The 15,607-nt window shown below is 31.9% G+C and overlaps 1 protein-coding gene across 2 annotated transcripts in view; it reads right to left on the bottom strand.

Moving 5' to 3' along the window:
• The window catches only part of LOC142329963 (uncharacterized), an 87,595-nt gene that overhangs the window by 40,607 nt on the left and 31,381 nt on the right, over nucleotides 1-15,607 (bottom strand). The window lies entirely within an intron of this gene.

Below are 15,607 nucleotides of genomic sequence, written 5' to 3'. Positions count from 1 at the left end.
ATATATTTGTCGTTGAAAACAGAAGAAGGCTACAGAAGAATGCCGGTACAAAAAATATACGCACGTAGAAGACATTTATTCAACTATCGTCAGACGAAAATCAAATTCCACGAACATATAAAAAGAATGCAAGACAAAAGGTGGATCAAAGAAATTTATATACCAAAATAATAAACTCCAAAACCAACTGCAACTTCATCAAAACAATGAAAGAGCAACTAAACAAACACATCAATTAATTATGTAACAACAGCCAGATTACAGAAAACACCTGCACAACACCAGATTTTGCAAGCGAAAGAAAAAGACGCCAAGGAAGACTCTAGTGGTCGGATGAGAGAAAAAAGAACTTCTCAGAGAACAGATGAAAGTGTAGTGGCAAAAGAAAAAACTTAAAATCCGAAAACCCTTCAATTAATATTTGCGTAGTCCTAGTAGAAGACTAGATGACAAGAGAGAAAAAAAAACAATGCTAATGTTATTCAGACATCCCAACCCGTAAGGAAAGACACCCGCCTTGTGACGCTTCCGGTCGCCACACCACCCAACCACCGTTCATAGCCCTAATGGGCTTTAACGGAAAAATGTTATTCAGACAATAAAGTTTAGGTATCCTTTTTCGAATTCACTGTCAAATTAAGAATTTGAAAAATTATGATTTCGTAAGTTGGTAACAGAAATCAGCTGGCCAACAATGCATTTTATGTCGTGTCATCAGTACATTGCATGTTCTGCGTTACAGCTGTGAATTGTTGCCAGTATAGTGTAGTTTAATTGTGAGTTTAAATTGGCGCCATACTGGTGTCAAAGGCAATGCCTTTGTTATTTACGACTGAAGAATATACCAAAACATGGTATTTATCTTGCGGGTATGTGATGGAAATCTAACTGCTGCTGCAGCTGCAGAATATCACAGACGTTTTCCTAGTCGCAGAGTTCCAAATACTAAAGCAATCAGTGGAATATTCCGTACGCTAAGAGAAACTGGTTCACTTCCCAACATTAGTACACCTTCTGCCCACCACCATGCCGATATTGATGAAACCATTATCGAGGCTACTCAAAGCAGTCCGGATGTCAGTATACGACGCCTTTCCCGGTGGTTCGGCCAGTCTATGGTGAGGAAGATACTTTTCATAACAACAAACTGCATCCTCAACATAATCAACGAGTACAAAATCTTCAACTAAAATATCCAGCTCTTCGTTTGCAAAATTGTAATAGGATGAATATGAACCGCCGATTGCACAAGTTCATTTTATACTGACAAAAGTCAATCCACACAAGAAAGTAGAACGTAATTTCCAACGTCAAGGTGTGTTGTGGTCTAGTTTACGATCAGTTAATTGGACGATTAATTCTGCCACGACGTCTAAATTCCTTAAGGAACAATTGCCGCTGCTATTAGAAGATATTCCATTAGCATCAAAATACCGCATGTATTTTCAGCACGATGGTGCGCCTACCCTTCCTTCTCATGTGCCGTATCGGCATACTTAAATGAGCAATTTCCAGAGGGATGGACTGGCCGCGTGTGACCACACTCCTGGCCATCAGGATCACCTGATCTAACACCGTTAGATTTTTGCATGTGGGGTTGGATGAAAAGTATTATGTATAAGAGAAAAGTTCATACGCGTGAGGAGCTGGTTGCTCGTATTACAGATGACACCACAGCAACTAAGTAAGGTACGTCATGTAGAATTGTAGAGAGTAACGCTAGCAATCTGAAAGCTAACAGCTAAATATATTGAAGTAAAAGGACAGATTTTTGAAAATTTACTACAAACTTTATTAAATGTATCATTCACATTTTTACTTTACTTTAGCATTATATCAATTGTATGTTAACTCCATTTTCTGTAGTTTATAACATTTAAAAGTTATGATATGGTAAGGGTTAGTAATAAAATCAAATCTCCTAAACTTTTATTGGGGTATTTTACATCAATTTTCTCAGAATTAAACTTTAAAAGTTTTCATACATTTTACTCATTTATTAGTCATTTAACAATGGTTTTGTAGTACAAACGTAAAAAAAAAACAACGTGTTTTTAGACAACAAATCTTTCTGTTTTACATCGTATATTATGAAAACTACTGGAGATATGGTTCTGAAACCTATTTTACTGAATCTTTCAGATCAAAAAACTAATAAATCGTCAAGATTACCCCTACTTGGGGTTCCAGGAATTTTATTATGGTTTTATTTCACTCTTTGCCTAGGAATCACGGTGAAATCTTTTGCTAGCCGTACTTGCTAACGGAGCGTTTCCGGACCCATGTTTATATGAACCTTTTTCATTACATTCGCTAGTAGAATGAGCTCAGAAAGCGAACGATAATACTACGTGAATCATCCTATATACGTTATGTATTAAGTGCTTTCTCGCGCTGTAATATAGCTTCAATACTACCACGTTTGTTTCCGAACAATGGGGGAAACTGCGAAAATTTGCCGGAAAAGGGATCGTGGGTAGTAAAAAACTAGAGAATTAGACTAGGAATGCTTAGTTGTGGGTAATGATTAACTGTGCATAGCGAAAATTATTGAAACAATGGCGGAAATTGAAAAAAACATATGTGCTACGGTAAATAAAGTAAAAAAATATTCTATCATAATATATCATTTTAATAGATCTTATATTTTTTTCTAACTTACGCCTATTGTTATTTTCATATCGTCAAAGACGAAAAGAAGAGTTGAAGATGAGAACAGGCAAATTCAAAAAGAATGGTAAGACTTGTATTTTTTCGGTATAAAATAAAGCGTTCACAGTTAAATTAAAGCTTTATGAAAATCAAGTGAAATTAAACAATTTAACGCACTTTCCGCTATTAAGTAATTTTAAAAAGTAATCGGAAAGAGATTGCATGAATGAAATAAAAAAATGGCACACTGATTTGGAACACAGATTTGACAATCTTCAGAAACATGACATTATATACATTTTTATAAGTCCTTTTAACGTTGAGGTGGAATCTGCTCTATAAAAACTTACAATTAGAATTAATAGACCTTCAATCAAGTATTGATTTGAAATAAATGTTTGAATCAAGCAATAAACTCAAATTTTACCAAAATATATCCAAGAAGATGTTTCCTAATCTGAAACAACTAGCACTCCGTGTTACAGCTGCTATGGGAATCACGTATCTTTGCGAATCTTTTTTTTCGAAATTAAAATTTGTGAAGTGCAAAAATCGCAAGAGAAAAAAAACGGAGGACAGTCTGACAAATAAGCTTCGTAGTGCCTTTTCTAAATTAACCGGTTAACAAAAATATTTTCAAAATGAACGCTGGCTATAGAAAAAATAGTAAATAATTGGATAGCAAGCGATTACGGAATATCAGCAAAATTGTTAGGAAAACCACTCGGTCCTTGTCGATAAAGATAAGAAAATCATTATACTCGTATATACACAAAAAAGAATAATTTTCATCTGTACACACTTTTAATAGTTAAAAGTTTTACGGTATTGAACAATAAATAAATGCCAACTTCAACCGAACGTAAAATCGATAGTATTTTATCCTCAAAAACCACATCGCAATAGACCATGACGAAAAATACTTGTTTTGTACTATTCACAATTCATAAGTAGAAATATACATACAAAATGCTAGCGTACGTAGAAATAACACAAGGCACACCCAAACCGATGTACTTACTGAAAAGATTAGCTAGCTTCTAGTTCGTATAAAAAAAAGGTAGAACAGGTGTTTATTAACGAAGAGAAAATCATAATAATGAATATTCTACCTTCTATCTCTTTTTTTAAATATGAACTGCAACAATTAAAATGAAGCACGCCTGTATAGTTTCGTAAATTATCGCATTTATAAAAAATGTTTTTGGTAGTTACCAGAAAATTAAATAACAGAATAAAATTTAGATATATTTTACCGATTTTTAAGCTAGCTACATTTAATTAAAGCTAGAATTCAAGCATTCAATAATAAATTAAATACATATTTTAAAACATAAGCTACACAAATTTACGAACATTCACACTTCCAGCATCTGTAAACGATTAGTCCACGTAATACAATAAAAAGAGCTCAATAATTTGCATCTTTACGTGTTTTAACGGCGACAAAAATAGCTGTAACATCCTCGAGAACGTCCTATATTAGGCTTACATATAGGAATCTAGGCTAAGAAGAGAGACAAATTTCCCTTAGCCTCTTCACTGAACTACATTGTTCAAAAACAATGTTTGACATGTTTTCATCAGCATGCCATGTTCACAGAAACCAAAACAAAATAAACCGCTTAAAAAATATTTTTATTGAAAGAGGTGCAATTTTATTATTAAAATTTATACTTTTACAAATTATATAAGTAATTATTTTAATGTATTTGCGTTTTATAAGGATGTATACTGGAATTAAATTTTTAAAGCAAAACCAAGGTACTTTTCTTTTGTTTCATTCAATTTCTTAAAAACAAATTTCAGTAATGAAATGAAAAAAGAGTAATTTTAATAGTCAAGTGGACGGATGAATGAAGTTACAAATTTTGCAGTTTCATGAAAATAAGAGTATGATAGTGACACAAATCTTTCATTCGGTATACATATTTTTCAATTGAGGTCATTAAAAAAAAAATCGCAAAAAATACAGAAAGAGGTACGTAACAATGACTCGGCCGAATAATAGGGATGAATCCAGCCAAAATACGACCAAGTGAGAATTAGGTGACAAAAATGTAGCAAGCAATATCTAATACACATCCACATAATAAGCATATTAAGCACATTCATCGCTAATAATTAGTTTAAAAAAAATGGATGACATCCACATCACAACAAAAAATGTAGTAAGTAATAAATATTTTTATGACAGAAAAGGGCATAATAATATAATTTCTAACGAACATTTTTTTTTCAAATGCATTACTTAAAAAAAAAAGAAATAGATTTTATTGGTTTACCGTTAATTGGCAGTTGCAGTAAACAAAAACGGGTGCATCGGGATGAGCCATGAGATGTTCATGAGCGAATCTATTCACAAACTGTAAATAACCAACTCTCTACGGTTACTCCTGCATGAAGAGGTCCACGGTGACAAAATTACTGCTACTAAATGCGATTACTATAGCAAATAAAACTTAAACAAGACGTATGGTAAATTGCGCTTAACTATATTACATAATTCCTTCTCTTTTTATCAGAAATACTAAATAAATTTTGTTAACAACTACGTTACACTCTACCATCGTGAAGTAAAAACTTGTTAAAAAATATAAAAACTAAAACAATAGCAAACGCTTAGTATAACGGACATATACTTGTAAAATAAATATAATTAATATAAAATGAATAAAATTAACAATCAAAAAGTGCAGTATCAGAGGTAAAATAGTAAAACTCTAAAACACATTATAAAACATTAAACGAGACATTATAATAATTATTGAATATTCGAATACAGACGCACGCCCTTAAGAAATAACAAGACATTAGATAACATCAGTCATATCGCTCCCTAAAATATGTTAGCCCCTAAATTAAACTTCCGACGCAATGCAGCATAACAGACACAGTCTACAAGGACTTGGTTTACCGTTAGTTGGCAGTTGCAGAAAGCAAAAACGGGTGCATCGGGGTGGGTCATGAGAAGTCTACGAGCGAGTCGAGTGTGCTCCATTCACGTACTGTAAATTATACCCGACTCTCGACGATTATTTCTGCATGAAGAGCTCCACGGTGACAAAACGTTAACTGGAAAAGGTTTATTGTAAACGGTAGCATACCATTCACTCTGCCACTCATCACGAACCAATCTCTTCAGAAAAACGGATAAGATCGTCCGAAACAACGCGATTAGTGAAAGGAAAGTGCAAACAAACCTCTTCTTGTCGCACTGTCAGTGCGCTCATTAGCTGAAATTCTAATATGTCTGGGGATCCAGCAGAAGCTCACGGTTGTGTTACACAGTGTCATTTCAGAAATCATAGATTGTATCTCGATGAAAGGCGTCTGGAGGAAATGTCACTAATCCCCTCAAAGCACTCAAGGAATCTGAACAGACAAGTATCTTCGAAATGTTGGGCTAATTATATTTAAGGCATTATTAACAGCATACAGATCTGCGATGAAAACACTGACGACGATGCTGGAAGGCCAAATATGTATGTTCTATTGCAAACTATAAAACACAACCAACAGAATTATTGTTTTTAGTCTGTATAAACTATAGCATCAGGATTCACGCTATTTACAATATTATATATTTTTTCTCATAAATAAGATATTAATACTTTTTTCATATATCTAAATGAATATAATTCTCATATATGAGAATATCTCTCCATAATATCGTAAAATATTTTCATAAGATAAGACTTAAAGCAGCAATTTGTGAAAGAAGACCGCCAAGGAGGCTAATAACATTGGGTAACAGTAAGAAGTGGAGGTAATTGTACATTTAAAAATAAGAAAAGATTATATCATTCGATGAGCTCTGATGCCTAGCGGTGACAGAACTTAAATGTTCCTGATATCGATTAAGATATGGGTTGGAGTACACCGTGTCATAGGTCGCATGATTTGGTTGCGCTTTAATACGAGATAGATGAGAGCGGATGATTTGGTTTCTCCTATACCTAAGAGATGGCTCACCTCTGTCTACTAGGAGATTTACTGCGGGACTTCAATGAAACTCACCTGTAGCAAGACGGATAAATGAATGATAGACAATACATCAAGCATCCTAAGTGCGGTGGCTCGTGCGAACAAATATGTCATGCAACGGTAGTCCAAGCGTGAACGGATCAGAGGTCGTTAGAAGCGCAACATGCATACTCGATCGGCTCAACAAGAAATAGATAAAACTTTCAGCACGTCTAGCATTTTTAGACATTTTATCTCAAACTCCGTTAAATATAACACCCGCGTCAGCCGTTGTTTAAACCACAATCCCAAAAATCTAATCTGCGTGTACGGTTCAGCTAGTTCACCATATAAAATCAAATGAGGGTCAACATGATCTCGCAACCAGGAAAAGTAAATGCACTTTGTTTTCTTCGGGAAAAAGGTGAATCCAGTCGTTTTATTCCACGATTCAAAATGGATTATTGTGTTTTGGAGCAGCCTTTAGGAAGCAGCTAAAGTTCTACTAGGCCAAGTAGATTGTAAAATCAACTACGAATAACGAACACGTAACACGTTTCCGTACGCAATTTACAATAGCATTTATGGCTACGGCAAACAAGATAACACTTGGACAATTCTCTGCGGTATTATGTTTTCTAGTGTGAAATTGTCGGATACAGTCGTTTCAACCAGAACTCGAAAGGAGCGACTATTGAGGAAGCCTTTGACGAAGCGAGGAGATTCCCTTGAACACCCCATTCTTGCAGTGCATTCAAGATCCCTCTCCTCCAGGCCGTGTCGTATGTCTTTCACAAATCGAAAATACAGTAACCAGGAGTTGGCGAAGTAGGAAGTCGTTTTGGATAACAGATTCCATATTTACTACAAAACCGATAGACGATCTACTTTAACGCAAGTCGCACTGTTCGGGGGCAATTAGGGCGTTTCTCTCAAGAAACCACAATAGACGGTTTACCGCTGTTCCATCACCCTGTAGAGGGTACTAGTCAAGCAGATAGGATGATAACTTGAAGAGCATGATTTATTTTTACCAGTTTTCAGTACAGGAAATACCAATATTTCTAGCCAAGAATATGAAAAAACCGGTTAGAAAAATTTTATTTTCCGAGATGGTGCTGGGGACATGGAAGCCTGGGAGTCCAGATTTACCGTACCGGGCGTCGATTTTTTAATAGATCCCTTCACACGGGTCTTGGTAGTTTGCAACAGGAATTTTATTTGGTGGTGTACTGATGGACAGCGGTTTACGGACCGGTCGGTAAAACACAGTCGGTCTTTCCACCTAAAATATTCTTCTTCTTGCCTGTACTCAATGCTGCAATAAGAGAGGTGAGGAATTTTACCTGGTCCGATAAAGCCTGAACCAATTTTGTCAGTTCTTATGTTAAAAACATAGATACAAACAGTAAATGTTGAAACCACTTAACGAAAACTGCAATCAGTCCAATAAATGTAATTCTTCCGTAGATATTTTCTATCACATGTTTTCAATAATGAACTACAAACCAACTAAATATCTTAATAATCGTATATATAAGCTAAACGTTAATAGAAAATACGTTAAAAGAAGGGAGATATTTATACTTTATATGTGGTTTGTACCGAGTAATTCTTAAAACCAAACTAAAATTTTCCGAAAAAAAATATCCGAATTTGTTTTTCATATATGAAAATTCTATATATATATAGATATATGAGCAATTTTGTGGAAGTCATCAGCTACTTCAATGACAGTAGTATTTTCTCTGAGTATAGATTATTCATTGCTCTATTGTAATTAGACGAAGACTGATAATATTAAAATAATTTATATGATTAATTGAGAATAATTTATGAAAGTAATATAATTATTTTATATTTATTTTTTAATTTCTCGACTGCTGATTTCATGACCGAAGCGGATTAGCCTAGTAAAGAAGAAAAAAGTACTGAAGCGACGAAAGGAAAAACGAGTATTTATTTTTATTTACTTTTTCAAAATTAGTGTCCATAGTACGATCGAGGGCGCCATTAGTTTAGGAGAGGAAAAAAATGAAACACTGCATTTCCGGAAATGTCCTCAGAAACAAGCGATTCATTTAAAAAATAAGTTTTTTAAAGTTATGAAATTCCTTTGTGTAAAATTTGATTTTTGATTTTCTTGAGTTCAAGTCTCAATAAGCCTATAAGAAAAGAAAAATTTTGATAATTTTTGCTGTAACTTGGGTCAACTTTTATCGTATACAGAATACGAATAAAATTAATGCTAATTTAATAATCTATATACTATATTTCGACGACTATTTTAGTAGAAGACCTTGCATCGAACGAAACGCAAAAATTAGATTTTGTTGTGCAGCGACCAAACAATGAATATATTAAAGGAAATGTAATAATTCATCTCGGTATTATTTTATAAAAAGTTTAATTTTGCATAAAACGAAATTTTCCCACTCCCTAAATCACGATTGAGGTTGGTGACCTCAATCGTGCTGTGGACGCATTAATTCTTGAAAAAAATTAGTAAAAACGGAAATTTATATCTATTTTTATCGTTCTATCACTTTTATTCTTTTTATTTATACTTTTACTGGACTAAATGATACGGTACCGGTATCACTGTTTTTAATGATAAACGATGAAAACGTAATCGATAACAGAAAATATAATTATAAATAATACACATTACAGAAATTATACATTTGATACATGACTTTATTTAATGTTTAATCTTTTCTATATTTATTAATTACAATAACTTTATAAAATTTATTTCGAAACTTTTAGGGTGTTAATAAAAAAAAAAGACCCGAGTTTTAATAGAATAAGTAGTAATCTTTAAACGCCATGGAGCACGTTCAATTTCTGAAACAAATTCTCTTCAGAAACTATATTCTCAAATAACTTTTAAGTACGAGAGAAAGTTTCAGCATTTTACTGAAAGAGGTTCAGAAGTTGTAATACCTCACAGTTAACGTAATATTTAACTCTGTCATTCTTATATTAGAAAGGGAGTAAAGAATATTTTAATGAAAATTAAATGAACGTAAGTAAAGATTTTTTCCCATAATCGTGTGAGAAATATTGAGCGGTACAAAATCCTGTATTAATTTTCTAGATTGAGAGAGTAGTACAAAACCTATCGGGAAGTTGATAAACAGTCGTCCGGTTGTATTACTATTTTCTTCAGACGGCAAACAATTTACTTTTTTAGTCTTAAATTACACAATAAACCTTGGTATTTACTTTCAGTAATATTAAATTGTATACTTTAACTTAAAAACAATTTGTTAATATCTTTAACGATTTCACGGAACCCAACTAATAGCTGTTTTATACGGACAAACGAAAAAGTACGAAAAAATTCAATAAATTTAAATCGGCGCATATCTGTAAAACTCAGTTATTAAACTTTTTAAATATCAGTTTACTTTGTCAATCCTTTTTTATCGATTACAGTAAAAAACGAAATCTTCACTTTTTATTCTTATTCGTTACATCTTACAAACCGAAATAGGGATTTTTCTTTTAAACGTCTGTTTTCTAAACTCTTAACGTAGGCGAGTTTAACTGGAATGCAGAATAGGATACTTTTTATCCTTTTTTCCAACTAATTTTTAAAACCTTTTTTAATAATACTTTATCACAATTTCACGCCAGATATCATAAAAATTATGATAGAAAATGAAAAACATCTTCCAACGTCTATGAAGACAATGTAATTTTCAATTAAAAACTCTCCACTTGAATTAGGAAAAAAAAGATCTTGAGAAAATTTTTCTATGCAAAATATAAAGCGAGTCTTCAAGATCAATCCATTTGATCGATAAAACACAAATAAAAAAATATATACGTCAGCACAATATGGAAATCTCCTTTTTTGAATCTGTACTAACGAGGAACTTAGTTCAAACATTTCATCTTTTTTAGAATAGAAGGTAGTACGGCAATTCGAATAATCACAATAAAAGCGATATTATCAATTACATGTCACCCATAAATCAGCTACATGTTTACTATATGAGTACTACTAGTTAAGCAAGAATGCTTAAAAATTGTACATCATCTGTTTTTAAAACATGTAAAAATTAAAATATTTTATTATATTACTATAAACATATTATGTGCGTAATTCATTATATATCTTTTAACTAAATTTCATTTGTTCGTGATGAATGCCGGTAAAATAAACTGTTCTCACCAGTTACAGATAACTTCAGAGCGGCTAGAGGAATAAGATGCGTCGCTTGCTCCCATCGCAAAAGACGTGGTGTTCGATTAATCAAGCTTTCTATAATACGTATATAATTTCCGATTCTATTCTATTATTTTACACTCTCTCTTATTAAATATTCATTCCTAATTAATAAAAATTAACTTACTGCAAATTCTACATCATTAAGCTTAGATAATGGTATAATAAATAAGAATTATTTAATTATATTATTAAAAGAATATAAAATAATATTATTTTATTTAAAACTTCTATCCGTTGAAAAGTCAACAGTATATTTATTCTACTATAGCTTCACTTCGTACGTTTATTGTATTTTTTTTGTTGGAAACTTTCCTTTATTTACTTATAAGAAAATTAAATACCTGATAAACCAAAGAGATACGTAACGATTTTTAATCCCGTACCATCTTCTAAATCCTTTCTAATTACATTGCTTTTTTCAAATAAAAGAAGCAATTTAAATATATCAAACAAAAAATTCCAATATTTACTATTCATACCACCATGAAATATTTGATTTTAAACAAAAATTTTGATTAAAATTCACTCTATATTTCCTAAACAGCTGATTTTTCTGTCTGTACTTACTTTACAAGCTAGGACTTCGAAACTGAATTTATATATATATATATATATTTTTTTTTTTTTTAATACCAATACAACTTCTAACCGAACAACACTATGAAGGTAGGGGGAAATTGTCTGAAATTATTTAACCTACATAAAATAAGGTAAGGCAGACGTAATATCTATAATACATTTACGTGAATGTTTGAATTGTAATTATTATCAATTAGATGTCACCCATAAATCAGCTACATGTTTAATATATGAGTACTACTAGTTAAGCAAGAATGCTTAAAAATTGTACATCATCAGTTTTTAAAACATGTAAAAATTAAAATATTTTATTATATTACTATAAACATATTATGTGCGTAATTCATTATATAAACTATATTTTATAATTAATAAATTATCTAATTTACAAATATTAGGTAAAAGAAAAAAGAAGAAGTCAGAAATAGTAAGAAGTAAGTAATGGGATTTCGAAAGGATAACTACAAACAAGGTAATTTTCATTTTTAATTAATACCTGATGGTATAAAAATGGATAAAAAAGATCAGTGATCTATCACTTTAATATCTATAGGTACGCAATAAATTAATCCTTTGACTTTGACCAAAGGAAACTCGATCTAGAAACATTCAAGGAAGGACGTACTAATGTGAAGACGGTTCAGTCTCGTACATAAGCTTTTATTGTACGCAAACATGAGTAAATGGTACAATTTTAAATGAACCGCAAATTAAATAAGCCTTTCACAGATGAAAACGTATGCGGAATATAACGGTTATTAGTGTTGCATACCTCATCTATAAGTACTACTAAAGTAAGAACATATTGTACGTCTTTTGCGTACGTGAATTGGATTTAATAATCGTATAAACATTAAAAAAAAATCATATATTGACAAAGTAAAATTAAATGTCACAAATCTAAGGAATAGCTTAGTACTACCTTTAAATGCTGTTATTAATAGACGAAAAGAATACATAACCGTTACATTTTCATACGTATACTGTTAACAGCTACAATAATAAAACGGCACGTTTACTATTTAGTACAGTATGAGATTTTACTCTATAATTCTACACCGTATTAATTTATAATAGTCAAACTTTTAATGATAATTAAACAAAAATCCCTATCCAATTAGGAATATACCTACGGGGTAAACACATCGAATAATAATATAATTAAACTAACTTATACCCACTTCTACTTCTGTTGTTAAAATAAATAAATTATACTTCAATATCACAATTCTGTTACTATTCTTTAGCAACCTACCGACTGATCTCAGCTGTAAGAGAGAGAAGCGATGTTCGTAACAGTATAATCTTACAGAATCATTATAATCGCATATTTTTTTATTATTAGAATAATGGCCCGTTAAAAATATACATCTTTCTAAAATACAGAGTTCAATAAAAAAAAAGCTTTTCCTTCTGAAGCTATATACCGTAGTGTGAAGAAGTATAAACAGGAAACTACCGCATGAGTTTTAAATGCAGTCGTAACGGTTCGAAAACCACTGTAAAGCCTCTTGCGTGCGATTTTGAGTGTCTCAAGACTTAAGAGGTTAGGATAAGGAATTAAATTTTAATTTCTTCAAAATTCAATTACAGCAGTCGTCAGCAGGAAAGTAAAAAATTTGTGAATTTTCTTGAATACGAGAACGAGTTGAAAGCTTTACAGTCGTGTTAAATCTACAGCAAAACGAAACCTATACGATTCGTTTGTTCTGATTAAACATATTTTAAACTTTTGGTTAACAAGCAAACTTGTAGGAAATCTGTCTCAAAAACCCCGTTCATCAGCGATCTTTGTACGAATTGAAATTACCCGCGGTTCATGTCCTTTGCAATCATCCTGAATATTTTGGCCTTCTTTTTTGAAGGTCGTGATAGGAACATGTGACAGTAAACAATGATCGCTGCAGACATATTAAACAATTTACTGGTCAAACGTGACAGTGAACTTATTTAACGAGACTAATTTATTGATATCGGGATGGAGCTACAGCGCATAAGAAACGGACGCGTTGAAACTTATTAGTTAAAATATGTCGTTTAACGATTTTGAGATGCTGATCGGCTGCCGTGTTCTCATATTTCCCCTACAAATTTTTTTTTAAGGATGAAAAAGTAACAGTGAATAAAGTCAACGATGGACGACTTCAGTCTTGAATAATAATACAATAAGCTGAAGATATCATGCAGGAAATATTTCAGCGAGTGATGTTGAGCTTCACAACTTGACTCCGACGTACGGGTAGTGTTAATAGAAACATAACATTTGTGTGGTGAATAACATTATCTTTAAATAAAAACCGTCAATTCTCTTACTCTATATATATCTAAACGGTTTTTAGATGATAAGTACTAGTATATAAGAAATGTATTAAGAGGAAAACATCATTTCAAGTATCTTGTCGAACTTTCATCTACCAAATTCGTTACTAAGCAATCAACTAATGAGATGCGATCAAGTGTATTTTTATCCCTTTTTTTTGGTAGATATTCTGCTTTCAAGGTATATTCTAACAGGACTCTAGGTTCTGTCAGTAAACAGTCAGTAAGTAAGCTCTTACTGTGTGTAAAAGTTACAAAAATACCGTAGGCAGAAGTACTTTAAGAATATAATTTTTCACGAGCTAAGCTCTAAAGCATTCCCTCGACTGAGTCTATTAACCGATTTATTTTATTGTGGGGGAAAAATGAAAACACAACAAAGAAAATAAGAAATTACCAGTAGAACTTAAAAAACGAATGCTTATATAAAATAGAAAATAACAATAATTGACTGCTGCTGATAATTATCCACAATTCGTGACTTCCACGGATTCATCTACGTTATTTTCTTATTAAAATTAAAAAAACAAATACTTAATACAATAAGATGAATAAAACTTGATATAGTAAAAAACTCGTACTACTAAATTTTTTAAAGTCTTTCACTAAGAATTTTGAAAAAAGGTTTCAATGATACACACCATCTTCATGTTAAAACTAGGTAACAGAGCTTAAAATAGCGTCATTAATATAATGCCAAATATTTTCAGATCCCAATCCCGTAGGGGAAGACAACCGCCTTGTGACGCTTCCGGTCGCCACCCCACCCCACTAACAGTTGCTAACCCTGATGGGCTTTAACGGTTGTCGTCTTTCGCCCTCTAACTTCTTACATCTCATAGTAATAAGTCTGGCCTTGTTGGGATGCCACCCATGTAAATGCTCGGTAGAAATTTACATCAGTGACTTATAAACTCAGCTTTTGGTATGGCTGCAGGCCTCATCCGGGCATCTTGAATGTCCTACCAAATATTTTCACAGATAAATACTAAGCTAACTACCCAAACAGAAGTTTAATATATACAAGCGATCACAGTAAATCTAAAACACGAACACAAAGAGTAAGCTAACAGACAATTTCACAAAATAATGACGCTTATATATCATAAGATAGTTTAATATTATTTCAGACTTTATATCGGGTACGAAAAAAAAATTATTTTCTAAAATTTAGCTACATAAGTTTCGAAAGTTACAAGTACCAATAGTAACAGAGTAGAATAAGATAATAGTAATAGTAGAATAATTAGTTTTAAGAGATTAATAATAAAAGAGTTTAAACATACATTTTCTCTTTAAGTAAATTTAAGTACAATACAAAATCTTCAATTCTTATAGACTGGTAATAATAATATTAATAAAGGTTACAAATAGTAATAAAAAAGTAAATTATGCATAATTAAATATAAAATGTAATCTAAAAACTGGAATATCGATATACGCAATATTCTGAAATTACAGTATCAACTTTAGATTCTCAATAATTTTATTTTGCTACTCTGCAGAGGGTATTTTTAAATACCCATCCGCCCACCAATATAATGGTTATGTGTTGTGTAAGTTTTTATTAAACGGGCAGCAAAAAACGGACGTAGCAAATTTTTTATTTATGAATATATGATCGCAACAGAAAACAGGCCGACGATCAAAACATTATTTGACCAAAAACATCGAAAGTGAGTAAAGGACAATTGTAGAGGAACTAGGACAAAAGTGGTAGTAGGAAATGTTTATCGATTTTAGCAAGTTTAATATTGATGACAAATTGTACAAAAAACTTACTAGTTTTCAATCGATGTTAACGGTGATATATTTAAAATATATATATATATAGACTGTTCTAAAAACAAT

This window comes from Lycorma delicatula, chromosome 1 (genome assembly GCF_047948215.1).
Source record: "Lycorma delicatula isolate Av1 chromosome 1, ASM4794821v1, whole genome shotgun sequence".
Taxonomy (NCBI): Eukaryota; Metazoa; Arthropoda; class Insecta; order Hemiptera; family Fulgoridae; genus Lycorma; species Lycorma delicatula.
Note: the sequence above shows the minus strand (reverse complement) of the source record. Positions and strands in the feature narration are given on the sequence as shown.